The sequence below is a fragment of the Propithecus coquereli genome, unplaced genomic scaffold (assembly GCF_000956105.1).
Source record: "Propithecus coquereli isolate 6110/MARCELLA unplaced genomic scaffold, Pcoq_1.0 Scaffold208, whole genome shotgun sequence".
Lineage (NCBI taxonomy): Eukaryota > Metazoa > Chordata > Mammalia > Primates > Indriidae > Propithecus > Propithecus coquereli.
The window spans coordinates 1,294,868-1,306,118 of NW_012145856.1; positions in this window are offsets into that span (position 1 = coordinate 1,294,868).

Here is an 11,251-nt window from a genome sequence, read left to right on the forward strand (position 1 = left end):
GGATGCAATGAAAGTAGTGCTTAGAGGGAAATATATATAGCATTGAATATATATATTAGAAAAGAAGGAAGATAAAAATCAATAATCTAAGCTTCCACCTTAGAAAACTACAAAAAGAAGAGCAATTTAAATCTAAAGTAAGCAGAAAAGATATAATAAAAATTAGAGCAGAAATCAATAAAATCAAAACCAGAAAATCAGTAGAGAAAATCAATGAAACCTAAATCTGGTTCTTTGAAAACATCAGTAAAATTGATAAGCCTCTAGCCAAGCTAAATAAGAAAAAAAGAGCAAAGACACAATTACTAATAACAAAAATGAAAGAACATCACTATAGATCCTATGGACATTAAAGGGAAAATAAAGGAGTATTATGAACAACTCTATGCACACAAATTTGACAACGTAGGTAAAATGGACCAATTCCTTGGAAGGCACAATCTGCCAAACTAACCTAAGAAGAAACAGACAATCTGAATATGCCTATAACAAGTAAAGAGATTGAAACAAGAATTAATAATCTTCCAAAACAGAAAGCACCAGATCCAGATGGGTTCATTGGTGAATTTTACCAACAATTTAAGGAAAAAAAATCATAGAAATTGTCTATAATCTCTTTCAGATGTTAGAAGCAGAGGGAATACTGCTTAACTCATTCTATGAGGTCAACACTGATCTAATAACAAAACCAGACAAAGACATTACAAGAATATAAAACTACAGACCAATATCTCTCATGAACATAGATGCAAAACCCTCAACAAAATATTAGCAAGTTGAATACAGTGGTGTATAAAAGGAATTATATACCATGACAATGTGGGATTTATACCAGGTATCCAAGGCTGGTTCAACATTCAAAAACCAGTTAATGTAATCCATTACATCAACTGGCTAAAGAAGAAAAATTACATGATCATACCACTAGATGCAGAAAAAGCATTTGACAAATTCCAACACCCATTCATGATTAAAAAGTCTCTGCAAACTAGGAATATAGAGGAACTTCCTCAACCTGATAAAGAACATCTACAAAACACCACACAACTAACAGCATACTTAATGGTGAGAAACTTGAAGCTTTTCTGCTAAGATCAGGAACAAGTCAAGTATGTCCCTTCTGACTCCTCCTTTTCAACATTGTATTGGAAGTCATAGCTAATACAATAAGACAACAGACAAAAATAAAAGTATATAGATGGAGAAGGAAGAAATAAAACTGTGTTTGAAGGTGATATAATTATATAAAGAAAATTTTAAAAAATCAACAAAAAAACTCCTGGAACTAATAAATGATTATAGCAAAGTTGCAGGATACAAGGTTAATTTTGCAAAAGCTTTTATAGCTTTCCTTTATACCAGCAATGAACAAGTGGAATTTGAAATGTAAAACACATTACCATTTACATTAGCACCCCCAAAATGAAATACTTAGGTATAAATCTGTCAAAATCATACAAGATCTATATGAACAAAACTGCAAAACTCTGATGAAAGATAACAAAGAAAAACTAAATAAGTGGAGAGAGATTCCATATTCATGGATAGGAAGACTCAATATTGTCAAGATGTTAGCTCTTCCCGACTTGACCTACAGATTCAATGTAATCCAAATCAAAATCCCAGTAAATTATTTTTTGGATATTGTCAAACTAATTCTAAAGTTTATATGGAGGGGCAAAAGGCCCAGAATGGCCAACTCAATCAACACTGAAAGAGAAAAGGAAAGTTAAAGGACTGACCTTATCTGACTTTAAGGGTTACTATAAAGCTACGCTAATCAAGATGGTGTAATATTGGTAAAAGATTAGACAAACAGATCAATGGAACAGAATATAGAGCCCAGTAATAGACTCACACAAATATAGTTGATTGATCTTTGGCAAAGGAGCAACAACAATACAAGGGAACAAAGATAGTCTTTTCAACAAATGGTGCTGGAACAATCTAGACACAAACTTTATGCCCTTCAAAAGAATTAAGTCAAAATGGATTATAGATCTAAATGTAAAACACAAAACTATAACTCCTAGAAGATAACAGGAGAGGCCGGTGCGGTGGCTCACGCCTGTAATCCTAGCACTCTGGGAGGCCGAGGCGGGAGGATGGCTCGAGGTCAGGAGTTCGAGGCCAGCCTGAGCAAGAGCAAGACCCCGTCTCTACTATAAATAGAAAGAAATTAGCCAAACAACTAAAAATAGAAAAACTTAGCCAGGCACGATGGCGTGTGCCTGTAGTCCCAGCTACTCAGGAGGCTGAGGCAGGAGGATCACTTGAGCCCAGGAGTTTGAGGTTGCTGTGAGCTAGCTGACGCCACGGCACTCTAGCCCAGGCAAGAGAGTGAGACTCTGTCTCAAAAAATAAGAAAAAAAAAAAAAAAGAAGATAACAGGAGAAAATCTAAGTAACTTTGGTATGGCAATGACTTTTTCAATATAACACCAAAGGCATGATACATGAAAGAAAGAATTGATAAGCTTGATTTCATTAAAATTAAAAAATTCTTCTCTATGAGAAACAATGCCAAGAGAATAAGAAAAGCCACGTATTGGGAGAAAATATTTGCAAAAGACCCATTTGAAAAAGACTATTATCCAAAATATATAAAGAAGTTTTAAAATTCAATAAGAAAATGAAAAAAACAGTTAAAAATGGAAAAGACCTGAACAGACACCTCACCAAAGAAGATATACAAAGGGAAAGTATGCATATGAAAAGATGTTCAACATCATATGTCATGAGGGAATTGCAAATGAAAACAACAATGAAGTACTACTATACATCTAGCTGAAATCTGAAACACTGACAACACCAAATGCTGGTGAGGATGTAGAGCAACAGGAGCTCTCATTCACTGCTGGTGGGAATGCAAAATGGTATGGCCACTTCAGAAGGCAGTTTGGCAATTTCTTGTAAAACTAAACATACTCTTACCAGATGATCCAGTAATCACACTATTTGGTATTTATCCAAATGAACTGAAAACTTATGTCCACACAAAACCCTGCACGTGAATGTTTATAGCAGCTTTATTCGTAATTACCAAAACTTGGAAGCAAGCAAAATATCTCTCAGTGGGTGAATGGATGAATAAATTGTGATACCTCCAGGCAATGGAATGTTATTCAGTACTAAAAATAAATGAGCTATCAAGCTGTGAAAAATCATGAAGGAAACTTAAATGCATATTATTAAGTGAAAGAAGCCAGGCTGAAAAGGCTACATATTGTATGATTCCAACTACAGGAATTCTGGAAAAGGCAAAACTATGGCAGCTGTAAAAAGATCAATGGTTGCCAGCAGATGGGGGAAGAAGAGATGAATAGGCAGAAAATAAAGGATTTTTAAGGCAGTGATACCATTTTATATGACACTACAATGGCACATACATGTCAGTGTACATTTGTCCAACATATAGAATGTGCAATACGAAGAAATGATCCCTGATGTAAACTATGGACTTCAAGTGGTGATGTGTCAATGGAGGTTCATGGATTGCAAATGTACCACTCGGCAAATGTCAATAGTAAGAGAAGCTGTGCACATGTAGAGCAGGGGGTATACGGGAAATCTTTGCACTTTCTGCTCAATTTTGCTGTGAACCTAAAACTGCTCTTAAAAATAAAATATATATATGCATATACATACATATATACTATATGTATATATAACAGCTTATACAAATGATAATCTACTTTTAAGAGGAGTGAAGTAGGAAAAAGGGTCTGCACAAGCAAATAAATGTAATGGGTATAAATATCACTCTGCTAAATTTATTTTCCTTAAATCTACTTAATTCTGACTCCAAGACCTCGTCCTTCCTACATAGTCCATCTTGGACACTGCCAGGCCCCTTTTCCTCCTGGGATGTCATAGCACTCCAGGATACTGCTATAGAGCCCTGAGAGTCAGAGGAAGCTTCCTACTCTGCATTTCGTCACAGTTGCCACTGTCTTCCTCATTTTCCAAGCCTGTAGCATTTCCGGGTATGGTGCCTTTTTGCTTTGAGGTCACATTTGGGACCCAAGAATCTTTGCTGAGGTTGGCAATGCCCTACTGGGGTCTCAGCCTCCCTCTTCTCCATACTCACTCATCCTCCTGGGGCCTGGCTACCATCTCAGGGGACCTGAGCAGAGTGAAAGTGACCACAGCTGATAGGCACTCAGACCTCCTTCCCTTCCCATTCAGTTGCAGGGGAAGACCTGATTCTCAAAGGTCTTGTACCTTGCGTACATCCATCTTAATCCCATCGGTGCTGACCCATGCCACAACAGCAGACAGGCCTCTCTCTTAAAACTGTTTTGGTGCTCTGCTTCAAGGAAAGTCCAGACAGAGGGACCACTAAGCTTGGCCACCTGGGAAAACTGGAAGAGGACAAGGGGGAAAAGTGAGGGGATGGGGGACAAAGAAAGAGAGAAACAACCATGTTCTACTTTTCATTAGGTGATAGCACCAGGGGAGAATCAGGACGGCCGGGCTGCTGTTGAATACCTTCGGCTCCTCCTCCTCTCCCTGTCTAGATCTGAGCTCTGTCAGCTCTGTGAGGGCCCGCACCTCCTGGGGCTGCCTCCCATCTATGCTCCTCTGTGTTTGTGCGACACGGCCCCCAGCTGGGGCCCCTGTTCTTTTTCCTTGGCCTTAAGGTAAAATTGTCACTTACCTGCTGTCCCCTCCACTAGACTGTGCACTCCTAGGGCATCTCAGGGTTCTAGGGAGCTGAGTCTGGTACCCGCCACACAGAGAATGAGGAAGACAGTTGCTGCATGGGAAAAGCATCCTACTTCTGTCTACCAAGCCCTTCCACGAGAGCCAGGGGAGCAATCCCGATCTGCCTCTTCTCACATCTCCTCACCCTGCAGCTGCCCAGGAGAACTCAGGTGCAGAGGGCACAGATGGGGAGTTCCCACGGGCATGGCTTAACCCACTCTGTGAAATTCCTTATTCCCACTCCTCCCACACACACCAGAGAGGAAGGAGCCAAGGGCCTGCAGAAGGCAGGTATCTCCAGGCTGCTAAAACTCCAGAGTATCCCAGAGTTTTCTACAGGCCATAACTATCTGAACATGGGCTCCAGCAGGTGGCTCGCCTGGGGCAGCCAGGGAAATGTGGCCCCATCAGAGGTCAGGGTGCACTGAAACCTCAAGTCTCAGCTGCCCCTCTGCCAGGGTTACTGTGCCTGACATTCCTGAAGGCCCTGAGTGTTCAGCCCCAGGTCAGCAGCCATGGGGACAAAGACATGGATATGTATGCATTCTTCCCTCAAGGGGACTTTACTGAGATGTTGGGGACCAGTCCTGGGTCAGTGGGAACAGCTTGAACTGCTCACCCTATCCCAGCCAAAACACCTTTACGGCTGCCACAGGATGCGCTAGAGACAGCTCTCCCATAATGTCTCCCCAGATTCATCCCCCTTCTTTATCTCTTTGCTCTTATACTCACCTCCAAAGGTTATGTTTGTATTTGAAATAGGAATGTGGAAGGTTATAATGTAGTATTTTACCCCCGTGCATGCCCTGCTTCTATGATTTTTCCTATACGTGCCTTCCTATGATGTACTCATGTTTTCTTGTTATGCCTTACTTTTGTTTTTTACCTACATAAATATCAAATGCCATAAACAGACAAACTATAAAAATGAATGCATATCTGACAGTGCCACCCTTTTCAGCACAGATCCTCTGAAATCCCTAAGGGTGGAGAAGAGAGGACTGAGATTGCTTATAGGTAATACTGTAGGCTAGGCAGGTCTGGAAGAGGTGACACCGTTTCTGTCTACAGTCCATTGTCCAGAACTCACAAGGCCCCAACCCAAGGCAAGTGACCTGGGAAGTGTATTTAGTTGTGTGCCCAGGAGCAGGAAGCAACTATATTGGTGGCCACTTAGGCAGACTTTGTCTCCCCAAAGTAGTGAGAAAAGCATTAGATAGACTAGGCATTAGAGTCATTCTTTTATAATTCAGTTATCCAGGCCTCAGTGCATTTGAAAGATGGAAAAAATAATACCAGCCTTGCCCATTTCATTGGGTATTTTCAGGTACAAATAACATCAGGATATAGTTTATAAAAATTTTTGTCAAATTGAACTCTAAAGGACTAAGCAGAGGCAGGAGGAGGGTCCTAATGGGGAAAGAAGCCAGAGCAGCAGGAATTGCTCCAAAACAAAAAATACTTTGTTGACTTTCCTTTAAGTAAGAGTCAAAGTTTCAGTCCACATAAGAAAAGCATATAAGTACATAATAACATTTCATGAAAACTGCCATTCATTCAATTCTATTTTGTGGCCAAGTTAATTTTCTGTATTTTAGTGTGTTTTAATTCTTTGAAAAAAGCCAGGGGAAATAAAAAAAAAAAAAAAAGAAAACTTATAAACTGCTGTCTTTTGAATTACAAAAAAAAATGTCAAAATCCTTCTCTGTGACTGCTTCCATTCAAGTCCCCAGAGTTAACCTTGCTACAGTTTACTTTACACTGTATCATTTCCTAGTTTTGCTACTGCTTAAAAAGGCACATGGTTTTAAAAATACCCACATATGATGGTACATTCATACAATAAAATATTACTCAGCAATAAAAAAGAACAAACTATTGACAAATACAACTTGAATCTCAAGGATAATATGCTGAGTGGAAAAAGCCGATCTCAAAGGTTACATGCTGTATTATTCCATCTATATAACATTCTTGAAATGACAAAATTATAGCTATGGAGAGCAGATTAGTGTTGCCAGGCATTAGAGAAGGGGTTTCGGGAGGAGTTCTTTGTAGCAATGTAACAGTTCTGTATGTTAATTGTGGTGGTAGTTACATGAATTTATACATGTGATAAAATAACATAAAACCATACACACACACACACTGAAATGGATGCATATAAGAACTAATGAACTCTGAATAAGCTCCATAACCCAGTTAGTATAGTACCAGCGTCCATTTCCTGGTTTTGATATTCTGTTGTGGACATATGAGATTTTACCATTGAGGAAAGCCGGATAAAGGGCACACAGGCTCCTCTGGACCATTTTTAAAACTTCCAGAGTGATGTTAGCAAGATGGCAGAATAGAAGCCCCCCACCCCTGTACCACTGTTGTACAGAAGTACAACTCACAACTATTCAAGACAAGAATAAGAATACAACCCTGAATTCACCAGAACTCAGGGAGTAAGGAAGAAAAACCCTGGCCCGCAGAAACAAGAAAACACACAAGGGCAGCATCCCTCATTATGACCAAGGGACCCTGGAGATTAGTGTTCTCTTTTTTATCAAACTTCTGTACCTTCCTGGGGGAGGGGAGGCTCCGGAAAATGAGACTGTTCCCTCATGTCACTTCACAGCCACAGGAAGACAGGTGAGGCTGTCCCTAGACCTCTGTGTCCCTGGCATCCCATTCAACCACTGTTACTCTGTGGCTCCCACTGCTTGAGGGCATGAGATACTCCCGCAAGGCCCCAGAGTTCTGAAGAGAAAGAGGGAACAGAGCTCCTCTGCTCTCAGATCTCCAAACTTACCACGTCTCTGTCTGTGCTGTCCAAGTGGTAGCCACAGCCAAGTGTGGGTATTTACATTTAAATTAATTAAAGCTCTTGCTTCCCCTTTAGCTGTTTTCTGCTCCACAGGCCAGAGAGGATTTTAATGTCTTTCCAGCGTGTGTGTGTGTGTGTGTGTGTGTGTGTGTGTGTGTGTGTGTGTGTTTTGGAGGGGCCATACTGGATAATAGTTTAAACACCCCTCCCCCAGCCTTTCCATTATTCTTCCTCTTTCATTATTTCCTCAGTGATATCTGTCATTAAATTGCCGAATTTCCATCAGACTCCCGAAAAGAGGAAGGAGTTGGTCACACAGTGACTTATTAAAAGTGTCCTATGAAAATTCAATTCCTTTTTATCATACAGGAAGCTATTGAAATAGATAAAGATTAATATATTTTATTATTTGACATGAATGTTAGATTTTATTGTGAAGCAGCATGGATATCTTTACCGTACTGAATTCTGTTAAAAAAAAAAAAAAAAACAAGGATTCTGGTATGCTGATCTGGCAAGGGAAAAACCTAAGAAAAGGGAATCTCATCTCATCTCAGTGATTGTTTCAGAGAGAACATCAGATCCAAATGAATCGGTAAATATCCAGCAGCACAGGAGGGAGGTTTTGAAGAGGAAGGAGAGAGGTTCTGCAGTCAGTGCGTACACTGTGGAAAGCCCTGCTGCCTGCTGTCAGGAGCAGAGTTCTGTGAAGGCCACGTTATCACGCTGCTGCATGTTTTTGTTCTCTCTGTCCTCTTGCACAAAGGAAGATTCGAGAGATATAGGAAGAGGAAATGATATGAACAGAAAAGATCCTCATCCTACCCACACCCCAGTGGAGCTGTAAATAGGCAGTTAAAGGTCTGTGCTCCTGGAGACAAATCAGATCTTGACTGTAACCCTTTAGAAGGAATTGTGAAGTCAGGCTTCCTTCCTGCTACTGAATCTGGAGATGTACATATGCATTCCTTGAATGTGCTCTAGATTTTTTTAAATTATAAAGGTAACACGTGCTTAGTCTAGGAAACATGGAAAATATAGACAAGTATGAAGAAAAGAAAAATTAATCACTATCCAGAGATAAACACCATTATCATTTCCTTCCGTTTTATTGTAGACACCCACATACTTAATTTTAACATAATTGGGAATATATTATAGACACATTATTTTTGCCCTTTTCCTCCTTTTTTTTTTTTTTTTTGAGACAGAGTCTCACTGTGTTGCCTGGGCTAGAGTGCCGTGGCGTCAGCCTAGCCAGAGTCTCACTGTGTTGCCTGGGCTAGAGTGCCGTGGCATCAGCCTAGCTCACAGCAACCTCAGACTCCTGGGCTCAAGCGATCCTCCTGCCTCAGCCTCCCAAGTAGCTGGGACTACAGGCATGCGCCACCATGCCCGACTAATTTTTTTCTATGCCACCGCGCCCGGCCCCCTTTTCCCCTTTTTATATTATGTCATGAGTATATTCCCATTCCATTGAAAATTATTTTAAAATATAATTTTAATGACCACATATTTCATCTTGTAAACACACCAGAATTTATTTAACCCTGATGACAGACTTTTAACCGCTTTTTTTTCCCCCTCTCATAAATAACACAGCAATAAATATTTCTTTGCCTTTGCTTATTAGGGCTTCTTAGGAATGGAAATCCTAGATCAAAGAACATGAGTTTCTGTAAAGTCCTTGAGGCACACATAGCCAGGTGCCCATCAGGCAAGCCCCTACCTACTTGAACGCCAATGATAGACAAGTTTAAGCTGTTTCCTACAGATAATGAAGGTCCCGTTCAAGTCAAAGGATACCTTTTTCCAGTGTCCTGAACATTCTAAGATATTTATGGGGTGTGCCAGTTATCAATTCATTGTTTTTCAGCTCCAAATTCACCCTTTTTGCCTGCTGTGTGAAAATGAGTCTGGGACCTTTAAATATTTTTCCTTTCCCAGAGACACTACAGCTTTGTCAGTAGAGGGTGCTGGAGAGACATGGCAGGAAGAAAGAGTTTTGCCTCCTGGTTCCAGTGTACTTATGTGTTCCATAGGTTCCTGTGGTAAACATAGCTTCTCCAGCCCCAGGCTCCTGCAATGCCTGCAGGCCAGCAGCTTCCCTTGGCACTCCACCGGTGGCAGTTTTATAGTGGAATGCCTCCATTGAACCTCCCCATGAGCAGCTTTCCCCAGCACCCAATAAGGTTGATTTCCAGCAAGTTCTGCTGCTACAGCACCCCAGCAATTCCGTCATGCTATGGGCCCTAGTGGACCCAGAGGTAGCAGCTGCTCCTTATATCTGCCATTTCTATATTCTTCAGAGTTCTCTTTGCTTCTTACTGGCCAATCCCTTGTGACTCCAATCCACTATTATAGATAATTCTTTATAAAAACTTTCCCTGTTCAAGTTACTGTATGATTTCTCTCTTCTGCTTATACCCATACTGATCCAGGGCCTAACCCGACCTGATTTCAGAGATGTCTCTAGTGAGTGATGTAGTCTGACTCCTCAAAACAGCCTGGATCCCAACTCTGACCTAGCCCCAAACATACTGTGTTGCAGTTTTAAATAATTGAAAGTCTGGCTTAAATTTCCTCTTAAGCTTTCAGGATGCAAAGTGTTACTGGAATATAATTTAGGAGGTGAAGTTAGGTATTACTGAACTAGTGCTTCTTCCTCTTTCCTGACAGCCTCCACTCAGCAGCCACCAAGTTCACTCAAGTCCTCCTCCATTTCTTCTCTCCTCCGCTGTTAATGTCTTTCCATCTCCCTCTCCCCATTTCCGGCACAGCACACAGCAACACATTCTTGCTGTCACCAGGTAATTCTCCCCTCTACACATTGCTCCTTCACTCAAAACCAGTGGCATTGGGTTAACAGACCCCAGCCCTGACCTTGGGTGATTAGCGACCTTGTAAACTAATGAGGATCATTTATTTTCCCTTTCCTGTTATCAATGAGAGCCACCAGCAAATGAGGCTGCCTGACTTGTCGGGTATATAAAAAATATTAAGGATAACGGCTATTCTGCTCTGTTAAGTGTAAAAGAAAACCCTCAGTTTAAGTGTAGTTGAACTGTTATTAAGTAATAATTCCTCCTCCTCAGCTCGCTGGCTATTGCGCATGTCCTTAAAGATCCAAATCACGCATCATTCTTTCAATGATTCTTTCTGCCAGCTTATCAGTGGAAACTAATCCATTTTTCCTCTACGCCCTTACTGTGTTTGTCCATTGGCTATAGTGAAGATCACAGTTGTCTGGGTTAAAATTGAGTTTCCCTAAACAGCCAAACTTTCTAGGGGGAAAAAAAATTGAGTTTCCCATCATTTTGTGAACTCTTAATGAGAAAATGCCATGTCTTTTCCATTTTCGTGTTCGTTCATAATAAATGCCTCATTAATAAATGCTATATTGTTTTATTAACAGTAATAAATTCAATACTATGTGCTAAACATACACAGGAAAATAACAAGCAGATTCAGATGAACTCTAGACAGGTAGTTCTCAAATTTTAGCTTACATCAGAGTCCTGGGAGGACTTGTTAAAACACATTCCTGGGCCCTACCTATGCAGTTTCTAATTCAATAGGCCTGGGGTGGGGACCCAAAATTTGCATTTAATCAAGTTTCCACGTGAAGTTGAAACTGTTATTTAGGGACCACACCTGAAATCCACTAGGCTAACACACCCCCATCTGCCTTAATATTCCCTGCTGCTTCTATAATCCTCAGATTAACCCA